Raw genomic sequence first — 14,618 nt, 5'->3', positions numbered from 1 at the left:
ACCAAGTGTCTGGATCCTGAGAGAACATGGCTGAAAAAATTACAACAATCGACCCTCAGCCAACTGCAACCAGAAAAACCGGTTCGGCTAGTTTGAAGCCAACAAGTGACATTTCCTTTTTTGTTGTTTTTGGGAGATTCTTTTGTTTGTGCGGTTTTTGTTTTTTCTTTCTCATTTTTTTTATTTTACTTTATTTCATTTTTTCTTTTTTTTTTTTTTACTTTTCTTCCTTCTCCATTCCTTTATCTTTTTGCTTTTTAAAAGTAATCTGTTATTTCTTTTAAATTTTATTACTGTTTCACCTTTTGATACTTTTGTCCTCTTTTCTCGAATTTTCTGTTTTATTCCTTCTTCTTTTCTTTCTAAACTTATTGCTCTCTCTTCCATTCCCCTACCATTTTTTTCTTTCTTCCTTTTATTTCTTTCCTTCTCTTTTCTTTCTTTTACCCACGAGAGTCACAATCAACTTGAAAATATGAAAAGACCAGAGCTGGACCCATAGAACAGGCCTCCCAAAAGTAGAGTCAGAGAGACAAATTGCACTTTGCTGTAGGAGAGAAGCCAAAAGTTGCTGCATATTGGAGTAGGTGGAAGCAGAGAACGACAGGATAACCAAAAGAAACTGCACCACTGAAATTCACAGGCATTCCACCACAAAAGTTCACACCATAAACCCAGGGTGTCAAAACAGATTAATCTAAGAAGCTGAGGCTAACAAGAAGAGTCTCACAAACAATGGGAAGACAAACAATCCCCAAATGAAAGGAAAGGAGGAACTCTCGGAAAGAATGTTAGATGAAATAGAGGCAAGTCAACTATCAGATACTGAATTGAAAGCACTGGTTATCAGGAAGTTCAAAGAGCTCACAATGAGCTACCAGAAACTACAGGTTAGCTATAATGATCTCGCTGCAAAATATGTCAAAATAAAAAAGGAAATGGAAACTGTTAGCAAGGGCCAAGAGGAAATGAAGAATACAATTTCTGAATTGAAAAACACAGTAGAAAGCATTAAAAATAGGGTAAATGAGACAGAGGATAGGATTAGTGAATTGGAGGACAAAGTAGAAAGCATCTCACAGAAAGAACAGGGAAGGAAAAAGAGGCTCAGAAAGAATGAAGAGGAATTAAGAAAAATGCAAGACAATATGAAATGTAATAATATCCAAATAATAGGAATACCAGAAGGAGAAGAAGAAGAACAAGGGATACAAAACATATTTGAAAGAGTAATGAGAGAAAATTTCCCTAATTCGACAAAAGAAAAAATCACGCAAATCCAAGAATCACACAGAGTCCCATTCAAGAGAAACCCAAGGAGGCCCACTTCAAGACACATCATCAGTAAAATGGCAAAATTCCAAGACAAAGAGAGAATCTTAAAGGCAGCAAGGGAGAAAAAAGAAGTAACCTACAAGGGAGTCCCAACAAGGTTAGCTACTGACTTCTCAATGAAAACACTCCAAGCAAGAAGAGAATGGCAAGAAATATTCCAAGTAATGAGAACCAGAGGCCTACAACCAAGGCTACTGTACCCAGCAAGGCTCTCAATCACAATGGAAGGCCAAATAAAGAGCTTCCAAGAAAAAAGAAGTCTAAAAGAATACACCTCCACCAAACCAGCTCTACAAGAAATATTAAAAGGTCTGCTTTAAGGAAAGAAAGGAAAAGAGGGAGACAGAGAAGAACACAGGTACAAAAATGGCAATGAATAAGTAGCTATCAATAATAACCTTAAATTGTGCTGTAAATGGATTAAATGATCCAATCAAAAGACACAGAATAGCTGCATGGATAAGAAAGCATGACCCACACATATGCTGCCTACAAGAGACACACCTCAGGACAAAAGACCATCACAGACTAAAAGTCAAAGGCTGAAAACAAATTTTCCAAGCAAATGGACAAGAAAAGAAAGCTGGGGTAGCAATTCTCATATCAGACAAAATAGACTTCAAAAAAAGGGCCATAAAGAGAGACCCAGAAGGTCACTTCATAATAATACTCAAGGGAAGAATCCACCAAGAAGACATTAACATCGTAAATATATATGCACCCAACATAGGAGCACCCAAATATATAAAGAAAATCTTAGAGGAATTCAAGAAAGATATAGACAGCAACACAATTATAGTAGGGGATTTTAACACCCCACTATCAAAAATGGACAGATCTTCCAAACAAAATATCAACAAAGACATTGCAGCATTAAACAACACCCTTGATGAAATGGACCTAACTGATATATACAGAGCTCTTCACCCCAAAGAAGTGAAATACACATTCTTTTCAAATGCACATGAAACACTCTCCAAGATAGACCACATGATAGGACACAAAACGAGCCTCAAAAAATTCAAGAATATTGAAATCATACCAAGCATTTTCTCTGACCACAAGGGACTGAAACTGGAAACCAACCCCAAAGGAAAAAAATCCAAAACACCCAAAATCATGGAGACTGAATGGTATGCTATTAAACAATGAATGGGTCAAGAATGAAATTAGGGAAGAAATCAAAACGTTTCTGGAAACAAATGAAAACGATCTCACAACAACCCAAAACTTATGGGACACAGCAAAGGCAGTCCTGAGAGGGAAGTTTATAGCACTACAGGCCTACCTAAAGAAGATAGAAACATTTCAAACAAACAACCTTACTCTATGCCTGCAAGAACTCGAGGAACAACAACAAAAACAGCCCAAAGCAAGTAGAAGGAAGGAAATAATGAAGATCAGAGCAGAACTAAATGACACAGAGACTAAAAGCACAATTTCTAAGGATCAGTGAATCCAGGAGTTGGTTCTTTGAAAAGATAAACAAAATAGAAAAGCCTTTAAGCAGGCTCATCAAGAAAAGAAGGGAACAGACACAAATAAACACAATCAGAAATGAAAGAGGAGAGATTACAACTGATACCACAGAAATAGAAAGGATTGTAAGAAATTACTATGAAGAACTGTATGCCAAGAAATTTGAGAACCTAGGGGAAATGGACACATTTCTAGAAAAATATAATCTTCCCAAAACTCAATGAAAAAGAAGTAGAAAAACTGAATAGACCAATAACAGCAAAAGAAATTGAAGCAGTAATCAAAAAACTCCCATCACACAAAAGCCCTGGACCAGATGGTTTCACAGGAGAATTCTACAAAGCATTTAAGGAAGAGCTAACCCCTATTCTCCACAGACTATTCCAAAAAATCCAAAACCATGGAGAACTCCCAAACTCCTTTTATGAAGCCAGCATCATCCTAATTCCAAAACCAGATAGAGACACAACAAAGAAAGAAAACTTCAGGCCAATATCTCTGACGAACATAAACACTAAAATCCTCAACAAAATATTGGAAAATCGCATCCAACAATATATCAAAAAGATTATACACCATGAGCAAGTGGGATTCATCCCAGGGATGCAATGATGGTTCAACATTCACAAATCAGTAAATGTAATTCATCACATAAACAAAAGCAAAGACAAAAACCACATGATCATATCAATAGATGCGGAAAAAGCTTTTGATAAGGTACAACACCCATTTATGATAAAAACACTCAGCAAAGTGGAAATAGGGGGAGCATTCCTCAACATAATAAAGGCCATATATGAGATACCTACAGCCAATATCATACTCAATGGGCAAAAACTAAAAGCTTTTCCACTAAGATCAGGAACAAGACAAGGATGTCCACTTTTACCACTTCTATTCAATATAGTTTTGGAAGTTTTGGCCACAGCCATCAGGCAGGAAAAGGAAATAAAAGGCATCCAAATAGGAAAGGAGGAAACAAAACTGTCACTGTTTGCAGATGACATGATAGTGTACATGGAAAATCCTATAGACTCTACCCAAAAACTGCTCAAACTAATTAATGAATTTGGCAAAACTCAGCAGGATACAAAGTCAATATCCAGAGATCAAAGGCATATTTGCTTATACTAACAATCAGAGAGATGCAAATTAAAACCACAATGAGATACCACTTTACACCAGTCAGGATGGCTATAATAGACAAAGCAACAAACAACAAATGTTGGAGAGGTTGTGGGGGAAAAGGGGACCTTAGTTCACTGTTGGTGGGATTGCAGACTGGTACAACCATTATGGAAAACAGTAAGGAATTTTCTCAGAAAAATAAAAATCGACCTGCCTTTTTGACCCAGCAATTCCACTGCTAGGATTATATCCTAAGAATCCTAAAACATCAATATCAAAGAACCCATGCACCACAATGTTCATAGCAGCACAATTTACAATAGCCAAGAGTTGGAAGCAACCTAGGTGCCCATCAGTAAATGAATGGATCAAAAAATTGTGGTACATATACACAATGGAATTCTATGCAGCAGAGAGAAAGAAGGAGCTACTACCTTTTGCAACAACATGGATGGAACTGGAAAGCATTATGCATGAGTGAAATAGGCCAGGTGCTGAAAGACTAATACCATATGATCTCACCTTTAACAGGAAGCTAAACAACAAAACAAACAAGCAAGCAGAAAAAAAAAAAACAAAGATACTGAAATAGAGAACAAGGGACGGTGACCAGAGGGGAGAAGGAAGGGAAGTTAAGGGGAAAAAGGGGGAGGGATTTGGAGGAACAAGTATGAAGGACACCGGGATGAGAACTATAGGGGGTGGAAATGGGAGGGAGGTGGGGAGCAAGGGGCGGGGCGGGCTGGGATGGGAGAAATAGACAAAAAACTGTACTTAAAAAATAACTAAATAAAAATTTTTTAAAAAGAAAACAGTATGAAATTAAAAAGGCAACCAACTGTATGGGAAAACATATTTGCCAATGATACCTCAGACAAAGGTTTAATCTCCAAAATATACAAAGAACTTACATGACTCCATTCTAAGACATCTAACCCAATTAAAAAATGGGAAAAGGACTTGAGCAGACACTTCTTTAAAGGGGACATACAGAATATCCAGAGACACATGAAGAGATGCTCAATATTATTAGCTCTCAGAGAGATGCAAATTAAAACCACAATGAGACACCACCTTACACCAGTCAGAATAGCTATCATAAACAAAGCAACAAACAACAAATGTTGAAGAGGGTGTGGGGAAAAGGGGTGCTTAGTTCACTGTTGGTGGGATTGCAGACTGGTACAACCATTATGGAAAACAGTATGGAATTTTCTCAGAAAAATAAAAATCGACCTGCCTTTTGACCCAGCAATTCCACTGCTAGGATTATATCCTAAGAATCCTAAAACATCAATATCAAAGAACCCAGGCACCACAATGTTCATAGCAGCACAATTTACAATAGCCAAGAGATGGAAGCAACCTAGGTACCCATCAGTAAATGAATGGATCAAAAAATTGTGGTACATATACACAATGGAATTCTATGCAGCAGAGAGAAAGAAGGAGCTACTACCTTTTGCAACAACATGGATGGAACTGGAAAGCATTATGCTGAGTGAAATAGGCCAGGTGTTGAAAGACAAATACCATATGATCTCACCTATAACAGGAAGCTAAACAACAAAACAAACAAGCAAGCCGAGTAAAAGCAAAGACACTGAAATAGAGAACAAGTGTGCAGTGACCAGAGGGGAGAGGGAAGGGAAATTAAAGGGGGGAAAAAGGGGAGGGATTTTGAGGAACAAGTATGAAAGACACACAGATGAGGACTGGGGTGGAGGAAATTGGAGGGATGTGAGGAACAAGGGGTGGGGGGGCTGGGATGGAAGAAATAGACAGAAAACTGTACTTGAAAAATAACTAAATAAAATTTTAAAATATATATACATATATGAACTTATTCAATAAAACAAATCATCAAGCAAAACATAACCAGGGACATCAAAATAAAGTACAAACCAACAGTAACTAGAGGGGAGAAGGGACAGGGATAATTGGGGAAAAAAGGGGAAGGGTCCTCAAGTATCATGTATGAAAGATACATGGACAAAGCCAAAGCAGGGAAAGATTTAGGGTGGGAGGTGGGGATGGGTTGGGCAGGGGGGAGTGGTTGTAGGAAAGTGGAGACAACTGTACTTGAATGACAATAAAAAAATGTAAAAACAATTAATTTTTTAAAAATGTGTGTGATAGCAAAAATTATTTTTTGTCTCATCAGTGTTCAGAGCAGAGCCCTAGAGAATAAATATTCTTCCGAGAATTCAATGCAGGATGCAATAATATTCCCAGTATATTCTTAATGATCATTTGGCCGAGCATAAAATTGGAAATCATTTTCCCTGGGCATATTGAAGGCCTTGATCCATTGTCTTCTGGTTTACAATGTTGCAACTGAGAAGCCCAAAGCTGTCTGCATTCCCAATCTTTTGTCAGTGACCCATTTTCAGGAATCTTTTGGGGTAATTTTACTGTCCCAATTTCCAAGACACTATGCCTCTCTCTGAGCCTTTTTTTGCTCCTCAGTATATTGTTCTGAGTTCACTGTCCTCCTTTTAGTCTAGACACATGTCCTTTAGTTCTGGGAAATTTTCTTACACTTATCCTTTGATGATTCTGGGCACTCTACTTGTTCTATTTTTTGTTTATGGAAATTCTGTCAGTCAGATGTTCAACTTCGTGATTCAGGTTGTAATTTTCCAGTTCTTCATTTCCTTTTCTCCCTCTGTCCTTTTATCCTTTGGTTTCTGGAATATTATCTTATCTTCCCTTCTCATTTTTCTAGTAACATATTGGAAAAGGGAGTATCCTCATTTTAATTTTCATGTTCTTTCTTGTGCTCTAATTATTTCTTTTTTCTTTTCAAGAATATTAAATTAAAATACATATAACACAAATATCTTCCAACTCTTTTTAAATGTATACTTCAATAACATTAAGTATATTTACAATGTTGAACCACCACCACCATTATCCATTTCTAGAACTTTTTCATCATTTCATTCTGAAATTCTATGCCCATTAAACAACTCCCCATCCATTCCCTACCCCACCCCCAACAGCCCCAGGTAACCACCATTCTGCTTTCTGTCTATGTATTTGACTACTCTAGATACCTCATGCAAATGGTGTCATACACTATTTATCCTTTTGTTCCTGCTTTATGTTTTCAAGGCTTTTATATGTTATACCATGTATCAGAATTTCATTCCTTTTTAAAGGTTGACTAATATTCCATTGTATGGATATGCCACATTTGTTTACTCACTTATCTGCTGATGGACATTTGAGTTTTTTTCACCATTCAGCTATTGTAAATAATTCTGCTGTGAACATAGTGAAGCTGAGACTGTCACACAACATACCTGTAGGAGGAGACCATATTGATGTCCTGGCCACACTTCATAAGCCATTTAGAAAGACTGAATGAAGCTTTGGCTTCCATGGGCTGTGGTGCCACATAAAAGTCTGAGAAAATTAGAGGCTCTGGTTAGCATCAGCCCCCCAGTAATAGTATCTTCTCCCCAAGGCTCAGGGACGTGGGTCTTGTGCTCATTTCTTAAGCTCTGCATGGACAACAATCTTTATTTCCCTGATTCTAAAGGGCCACAGGACACCAAATCTTCTGAAAAAAATAATGCAATGCCATATAGCATCATTTCTGACAAAAGTGAAGAACACTTGCTTATGTTAACAAGACTTGGTGCCACAGGAGATAGATGGTGAACTTTAGTGGGTCCCCTTCAGCATTTCTGCCTTATTCTGAAACCCCCAAAAGGACTTTCCTTCTGCCTACTACTAAAATTTACTTTCTAACCTGAAAACTTTGGAAAACTTCTTCTGGGGAGCTCGGATTTTGTCCCTAGCACCTTAGAATCTTGGTGTGCACCATGCTGTTCCAGGAAGCGGCTTTTTGAATGCTCAGCATAAATTATGTTTGGCATAAAACATCAGTGACTGACCTGCTATCTGACCCATACATCCCGTTAGCACCCAGGGACCTGCCCACATGCACCCACAGCTTCCTTCTTGATGGTATCTCTCACCTTTTTTACTTTGAGCTACCTAAAGCCTTCTCTGCTTATTTTTAATTTTTATTTCAAACTGAATGGCAACTGCCCAGGGAGCAATTGAAATCCAATCCAAGAGGAAAAAGTTTTACCACTAATTGAAAAAGTGCAATAAAAATACAGCTAGTTCATGTTTACTTTTTGAATCACAGTAAGAGCTTACTTCATCAGTGAATTCCAAATCTCCTGAACTCAAAAATGCCTGGCATTTTGGGGTGCAATCATGACCCTGGATTTTTGGGATTCTCACTCACTGCCTGCTCCACAACAGTGTGAAACAAGGTCAGGTGCAGTTTCTTCAAATGGCCTGTGGAAGAATTTTTGGCTTTTTATGCTTCAACAGAGACCCCAGACTACAATTCAGGTTTTCATAGTTCATTCCTAAGTTGAACAAACCTCTTTTCTACAGGGACCTCAAGGATGTTAGAGATTCCCTCTTGTTTACATGGCTCTGTTTTTTTGTGTAAGCCCTTATCTCTTCCTGAGGTCTTGGGTTTTGTCATTCCCTTCCTGGCCTTCTTCCCTTCCTCCCCTCCCCTGTTCTCCATCATCAGCTTCCTCCATGTTGGCTCCATCACTCACTGCTGACCTTGGAGGAGCAATAAAGGCTTGTGGGGCTGTGCTCAACTTGGGAGCCTAAGAGGTGCCAAAAGCCAATTTCTAATTTTCAGCTTCCTCCATCTTTAAATAGCTCCTAACAGGTTTGGGAGTTTCAAAGGCTTGTCATGCCACAAAATCTCTTTTTAGCCATCTTTGTCCTTGAAGGTGCTCACTAAAGGATCAGCCTGCAAGGCCAGGCCTGACCTGGTCAGCTATTGTGCTGCCCACTATTGCTGAGAAGACAGTGCCTTCACCAAGCCTCCAGGACTAAGCCATGCCACCACCCACACTTCTGAAGTTTCAGGAGACCTAAAAGTTATGTGGGAGAGTGGGGCTTTCCTAGGTCACCCTCCACTAGTGCCACTCTCCTCCAACATAATTGTGCCCTGTATTTACTCCCTGCACTGCTGGGTGAATAAGAGCATTTGCCTGAAGTCAAGGAGTCAAGAGCCTTGACAAATCCAAATCCTCTAGCAAATCATATTAGGAGGGATGGATTCAGCAATGAGACACATCATGCTCTAGGTTTAGTACCACTTGGGTCCCATGCATACATCTGTGTGACTATCTTATACCTTCAAGTGACAATGAGGTTTCACATCTGACTCTCCACACCATGACTAGCATACTTCTCATGTAGAAGCATTAGAGTCTAAGTCTCTTAGGAAATAAAGGACTGAACAGATGCAGACAGACACTCATACTAGAGTGAAGGACTGGCTCAGAGCCACCTTGGACTCATTTGTGACTCAAGTTAGAAGCACTTATGAAACAGGAGTCCAAGCCAGGGGGTGTCAGTACCCACAGACACAGTCCCTGTCCTCAAGGAAACCACAGATTCACAGAGAGATGAGCTGTACACATGGGCTTCTCTCACCTTCTCCCACCCCTCACCTCACTGAGGATATGTGGACCTGGGCCTCAAGATGAGGCCTCTCATCTTGAGAGGTTTTAGACCTCACAGAAGTCATTCTGATGTTTGCTCAACATTGGCAATTTCTGGAATGGAACAAAGAATGTGATGGGAGGACCAAGAGGGAGCAGCTTGCCATCTAGAGAGTAGAGAATAGTGCACAGGAGTTAAGTAATGAAGTCATTCACTCATGCATTCAGCAGGTATTTATTGAGAGCCTGTAACACATCAGCCACTCTTCTTGTTGTTGGGACTCCGGTGGTGAATGAAACAGATCAAGAAAGTGCCTGTTTTCACAGAGATGATGGGCCTTGGTCTCCTTGACTAGGATCAGCTTGGTGGAGAGGTGAGACAGGAGAAGGACATTCTAAAGTCAAAGAACAGCAGTGCAGGATGAGAGAAGTGTAAGAGATTTATGAAGAGCTCTACTGAACAGGGATGGAAGGAAGAATAACAGGTTGGGGGGGCAAAGGAGTCTAGAAATTAAAGCTTCTGTTAAAGATGTAGAGAAGGAATATTGGGAGGAAGAGGAGGAGAATTAAGGAGACAGTAAAATAATATGGGAGCTGCAGAGATGATGAAATCTAGGATGTGTCTTTGGGAAGATGGACTAAAGTGGAGGGAAGCCCATGAGAGCTTAGTGGTCACCGGCAGGGTGGCAGAAGCAGCTGTTGGAGAAGGAAAATCCACTGAGGAGAAAGTAATAGACAGCCCTGTTTTTGCATCTTTTACCTATGAAAGAAAAAATTGTTAACAAGCTAACAAGAGGGGGAAGTAATATACAGCCCTATTTATGCATCTTCTACCTATGAAAGAAAAAATTGTTAACAAGCTAACCCTTGTTACCACTATAAGCATTTGGTTTTTTTCTCTTGGAATGGAAGTACTTATGGGTAGGTATGTATGTGTGTTATTTTAGTTTCCCTCAGAAATCAGGTTTTTCAGAACTTTCTTAACAAATTGTATTTTTCCTCCAACCAGTATAAAATTGAAAGAAAAAAATTGCTGGGAAGTACAAATTTATCCAATGCTGTACTCTTCTAGCTAACTGAGGATGGTGATTTTTTTTTCCTTTGGTTACCACAGGAATTTCAGTCTTGATCTAGGATATCATACCTACGAAACCCAATGAATGTGCATGTTTCCTTTTATGGTTTGTTCTGAAAATAATACATGGCAAACTCTATGCCCTTTCTAATGTAGTTGCCAAGTTTTGGTTCTTAATTTCAGTTTTTCATACCAGAGAATACTTATACAATTAGTTTTTGTTGATGGTGTTGTTATACTTGGCTTCGCCTTGTTTTGCTGACTTGGTTGTGGCTTCTAAAATGCCTTGAATTCCTTATAGGAGTTCTTTTATTTGTGTAGATGAGTGTCTCTACTTGATAGGCCTGGAAGCTGATGGTAAAAGTACTGACCAAATTATAAATGCATTTGTAACCCTTGGCTCTATAGAAAGCTCTATTAGGAGATGAAACAGCTGAAGGACCAAACTCACAACCACAACATTAGGCCAGCATCCACGCAATTTTTGGCAAGCTGCTCCCTCTTGGTCCTCCCATTACATTCTTTGTGCCCTTCCAGGACTTGCCAATGTTGAGCAAACATCAGGACGACCTCTGTGAGGTCTAAAACAATGCTCATCTTGAGGCCCAGCTCCACATATCCTCAGTGAGGTGAGGGGTGAGGGAAGGTGAGAGAAGCCCATGTGTACAGCTCATCTCTCTGTAAGTCTGTGGTTTTCTTGAGGACAGGGACTGTGTCTATGGGTACTGGCATCCCCTGGCTGGGGCTTCTGTTTCGTAAGTGCTCATGCTGAAATGTCTGGTACATAGCAATTGCTTAGCAAGGGTAGATATTTGAATATTATGATCCTAACACCTATGGGTTTTCTCTTCACCCCCAGCAGCCCAACCCAAAAGCCTTCTTTTACAGCTTGCTCCTGATAGTGGACCTGAAATAATAGAGGAGCTAACATTATGGCCAAATACCATAGAGATCCTGAGGCAATATGGTAGGTAGCATGCACATGTGGCACCAAATAATCTTGAAAAAGAAATGTTCCATCCCTATGAGCTATATGTTTTTCCAACAGAAGATGGCATGTTTTGCAAAAAAGAACATTGGATTTGGAGATCTGGGACCATGATTTGAAATCTGTTTTCATCTCTAGCTAGATTGGTGACCTAGAATTACTCATTTTTTGTGAATTTTTTCTAATTAAGAAAACCTATTTCCTGGCTGGTGTGGCTCAATGGATGAGCGGGGGCCTGCAAACCACACAATTGCGGTTGGATTCCCAGTCAGTGCACATGCCTGGGTTGCAGGCCAGTTCCCAGCAGGGGACTCATGAGAGGCAACCATACGTTGATGTTTCTCTCCTTCTCTCCTTATCTTTCTCTCTAAAGAGAAATAAATAAAATCTAAAAAAAAAAGGAAAAGAAAACCTATTTCAAGGACTTTTGTTAAAATTATATATAAAAGTAAAGGGCAATGTAAGCAACAACCAAAAAAGACAAACCAGAATTAGTCCATTAATGGTGGCTAATGAATCTATGTACTTCTCTCTCATATCATCCTTCTAACATCCAACCCTTTAGTCATTTTGCTGCATCTTATAGCAGAAAGGAAGTATAAGAAACATTCATTATTACTTTAAAATTCCAATAAATTACTTAATGAAAGGTAGAGGAGTAGGTTTGCTGGGTTGAAGGTTTAGTGAGTGAGTTGCAGACTGCCCAGGTGGCTACCCTGCCCACAGTGCCAGTGGAAGGCCTCATGTGGCACACACACCATCTCCTGCCATGGTGCATCTCGATCAGGTCTTCATTTTACATCAGCTGTCTTACTCTGAAAACACTCCTAGTTTGCTCTTACATAACTCCTTCTATTCAGGGGAGTTTGGTCTCTGCAGCTCGACACATTTACACAAAGAGCTTTGATTAGTTTCAGTCTCTTCATGGTAACAGTTGTGCCAGCCAAAGGAGGCTAGACCTGAGCTTAGACTAAATCAATTAGCAGCAAGACCTGACCCTCCTTACACACTGCCTTTCTGTCCTATTCCTGCATGAATGCCTGAATTGCAACATGAACAACCTCCACAGTGTCTGTGCCAAGTTCTAAGCCAGGCCTTTTAAAGCCCTGCCTGCTGCTGCCCTTCTGGACACAAACTTTGAGAGCACTGACCATTCTGGGCTGAGCCCAGCTGTCTCGGCTATAAGCTGCCTCTAACGGAAAGTGCTCTTCTGAAGGCTTCCATGGCTCATATCGCAGTGAATTCCTGGCCTCTAGTTTTAGCTTCAGCCTGTACTGCCATCAGACGGTTTTCTAAAATCTTAGTTCAGTTACAAAGTACTCTTTAAAGTGTTATGTAGAAGTTTAAAATACTCTGAAACACACTGAGTATGTAAAAGCCCCCACACTTGGTTTAGTGCCCAGAGGTTGAACTGGTGGTAGATGACCCATGGGGTGTATGTAAGCTGTCAGATAAGCTAGGAGTGAAGGTGGGTATTTGCCATCATTCAGTTCCTTTAAGATGCTTGCGCCTCAGAGCTGGGGCTGTAAGCAGAATCTAGAGATGACTGGTGATCTCCTGTTTAATGCTCATTGACTGGAAAATATTACTGGGTGTTGAACTGACACAACTTTATTTTGAAATGACTAAGGTTGCCTGAGTAGAATGAGTTACAGGCACTTCTACCTTTCAGGCAGGGGCCCAGGTCCTTATTGTTATCACCTTGCTGACAGGTCAGACCTCACCCAATTGGGAGTCAAGGATAGCCTATCCTCACTTTCTTCATTACAAAGAAGTAACAAAGTTGAGGGAGGCATAGGGAGTGTGACATTTTTGCCTTCAGGGGAGGCAAGTTCTTGGCTCATCACTCTGATAAAGCTTTGACAAGTCTCTGGGTGCTTTTGCTCCTTGCTCACAGCCAGAACTGAGTATCATCTGACCATTGAAGAGTTTATTCTGTCCTTTATTGAGTCACTAGATCTCAGCTCTTAAGCCTCAGAAGATTTACCCCCAATGACCATCATGTCCTCTTTTTCCCATTTTGTACTTTATTTCCAAGGGGCCAGGATGATGTGGAGTGGTACCTTTTTACTTAATTAGCTAAAAGACTCTGTCTACCTCTATTATCCATAAATTAATGCCCATTATATATTGCAAATTGTGCTGCTATGAACATTGGTGTGCATAGGAACCTAAACAACAAAACAAACAAGCAAGCAAAATATAAAGATACTGAAATACAGAACAGGCTGACAGGGACCAGAGGGTAGAGGGGAGATAATTTCAGGGGAAAAGGGGAAGGATTCACAGGAACAAGTATAAAGGACACATAAACAAAGACTAAGGTGGGGGGGAATGGGAGGGAGATGGGGAGAGCCAGGGGAGGGTGGGCTTGGATGGGAGTAAAAGACAGAAAACTGTACTTGAACAATAATTTTTAAAGATTAAAAATAAAATGAATATATTTATATTTAAAAATTAATGCCCATTGTAACATTTAATGTATAGAAATATTTAAGGTTGGGATTAGCATGTTAAAACCTAGAGCTTGACATCCAACATTAGTTACTATCCTGTCCAAGGAGAGAAAGTTGCTGAATAAAGCCAGGACAAGGATCTGCACATTGTGTAACACCACATAAACAAAACAAAGTGGGTCATGGCAAAGCAAACACATTGTCATCAGCTAAATGAGCTGCCAATCAACTGAAGCTTCCAGTTGTTCTGCTTGATGAGGGTGCTGTGGGACCCAGCCTGATGGTATGAATGATGTAGGTGAGTCCCAAAGTTTAATGGGAATTGGCCATGTGAAGTGTGTGCACCTCTTAACCAGAGGAAAAAGCAAACATGAAAGCTAAGAGGAAAGAGGAATTGTGGGTTCGGTAGCTGCAGAGGTGGGGTGTGGTGAACTAGGTTCTAGAGAGTGAAGCAGAACTGGATCAAGAAGGGCTTGTGTGACTTGCATAAAGGGTTGTAAGCGGGTGAGCAACATGATCAAAGGTGTAACTTATAAGCCCCGGCTAGGTATGTCATTTTGTTAGAGTGCCATCCTGACATGCCAAGGTAGCAAGTTCGATCCCCAGTCAGGGCAAGCAACCAATAAGTGGAACAACAAATCAATATTTCTCTCTCTCTT

Source organism: Artibeus jamaicensis, unplaced genomic scaffold, assembly GCF_021234435.1.
Source record: "Artibeus jamaicensis isolate MK-2021 breed Jamaican fruit bat unplaced genomic scaffold, CSHL_Jam_final contig_335, whole genome shotgun sequence".
Classification (NCBI taxonomy): Eukaryota; Metazoa; Chordata; class Mammalia; order Chiroptera; family Phyllostomidae; genus Artibeus; species Artibeus jamaicensis.
Note: the sequence above shows the minus strand (reverse complement) of the source record.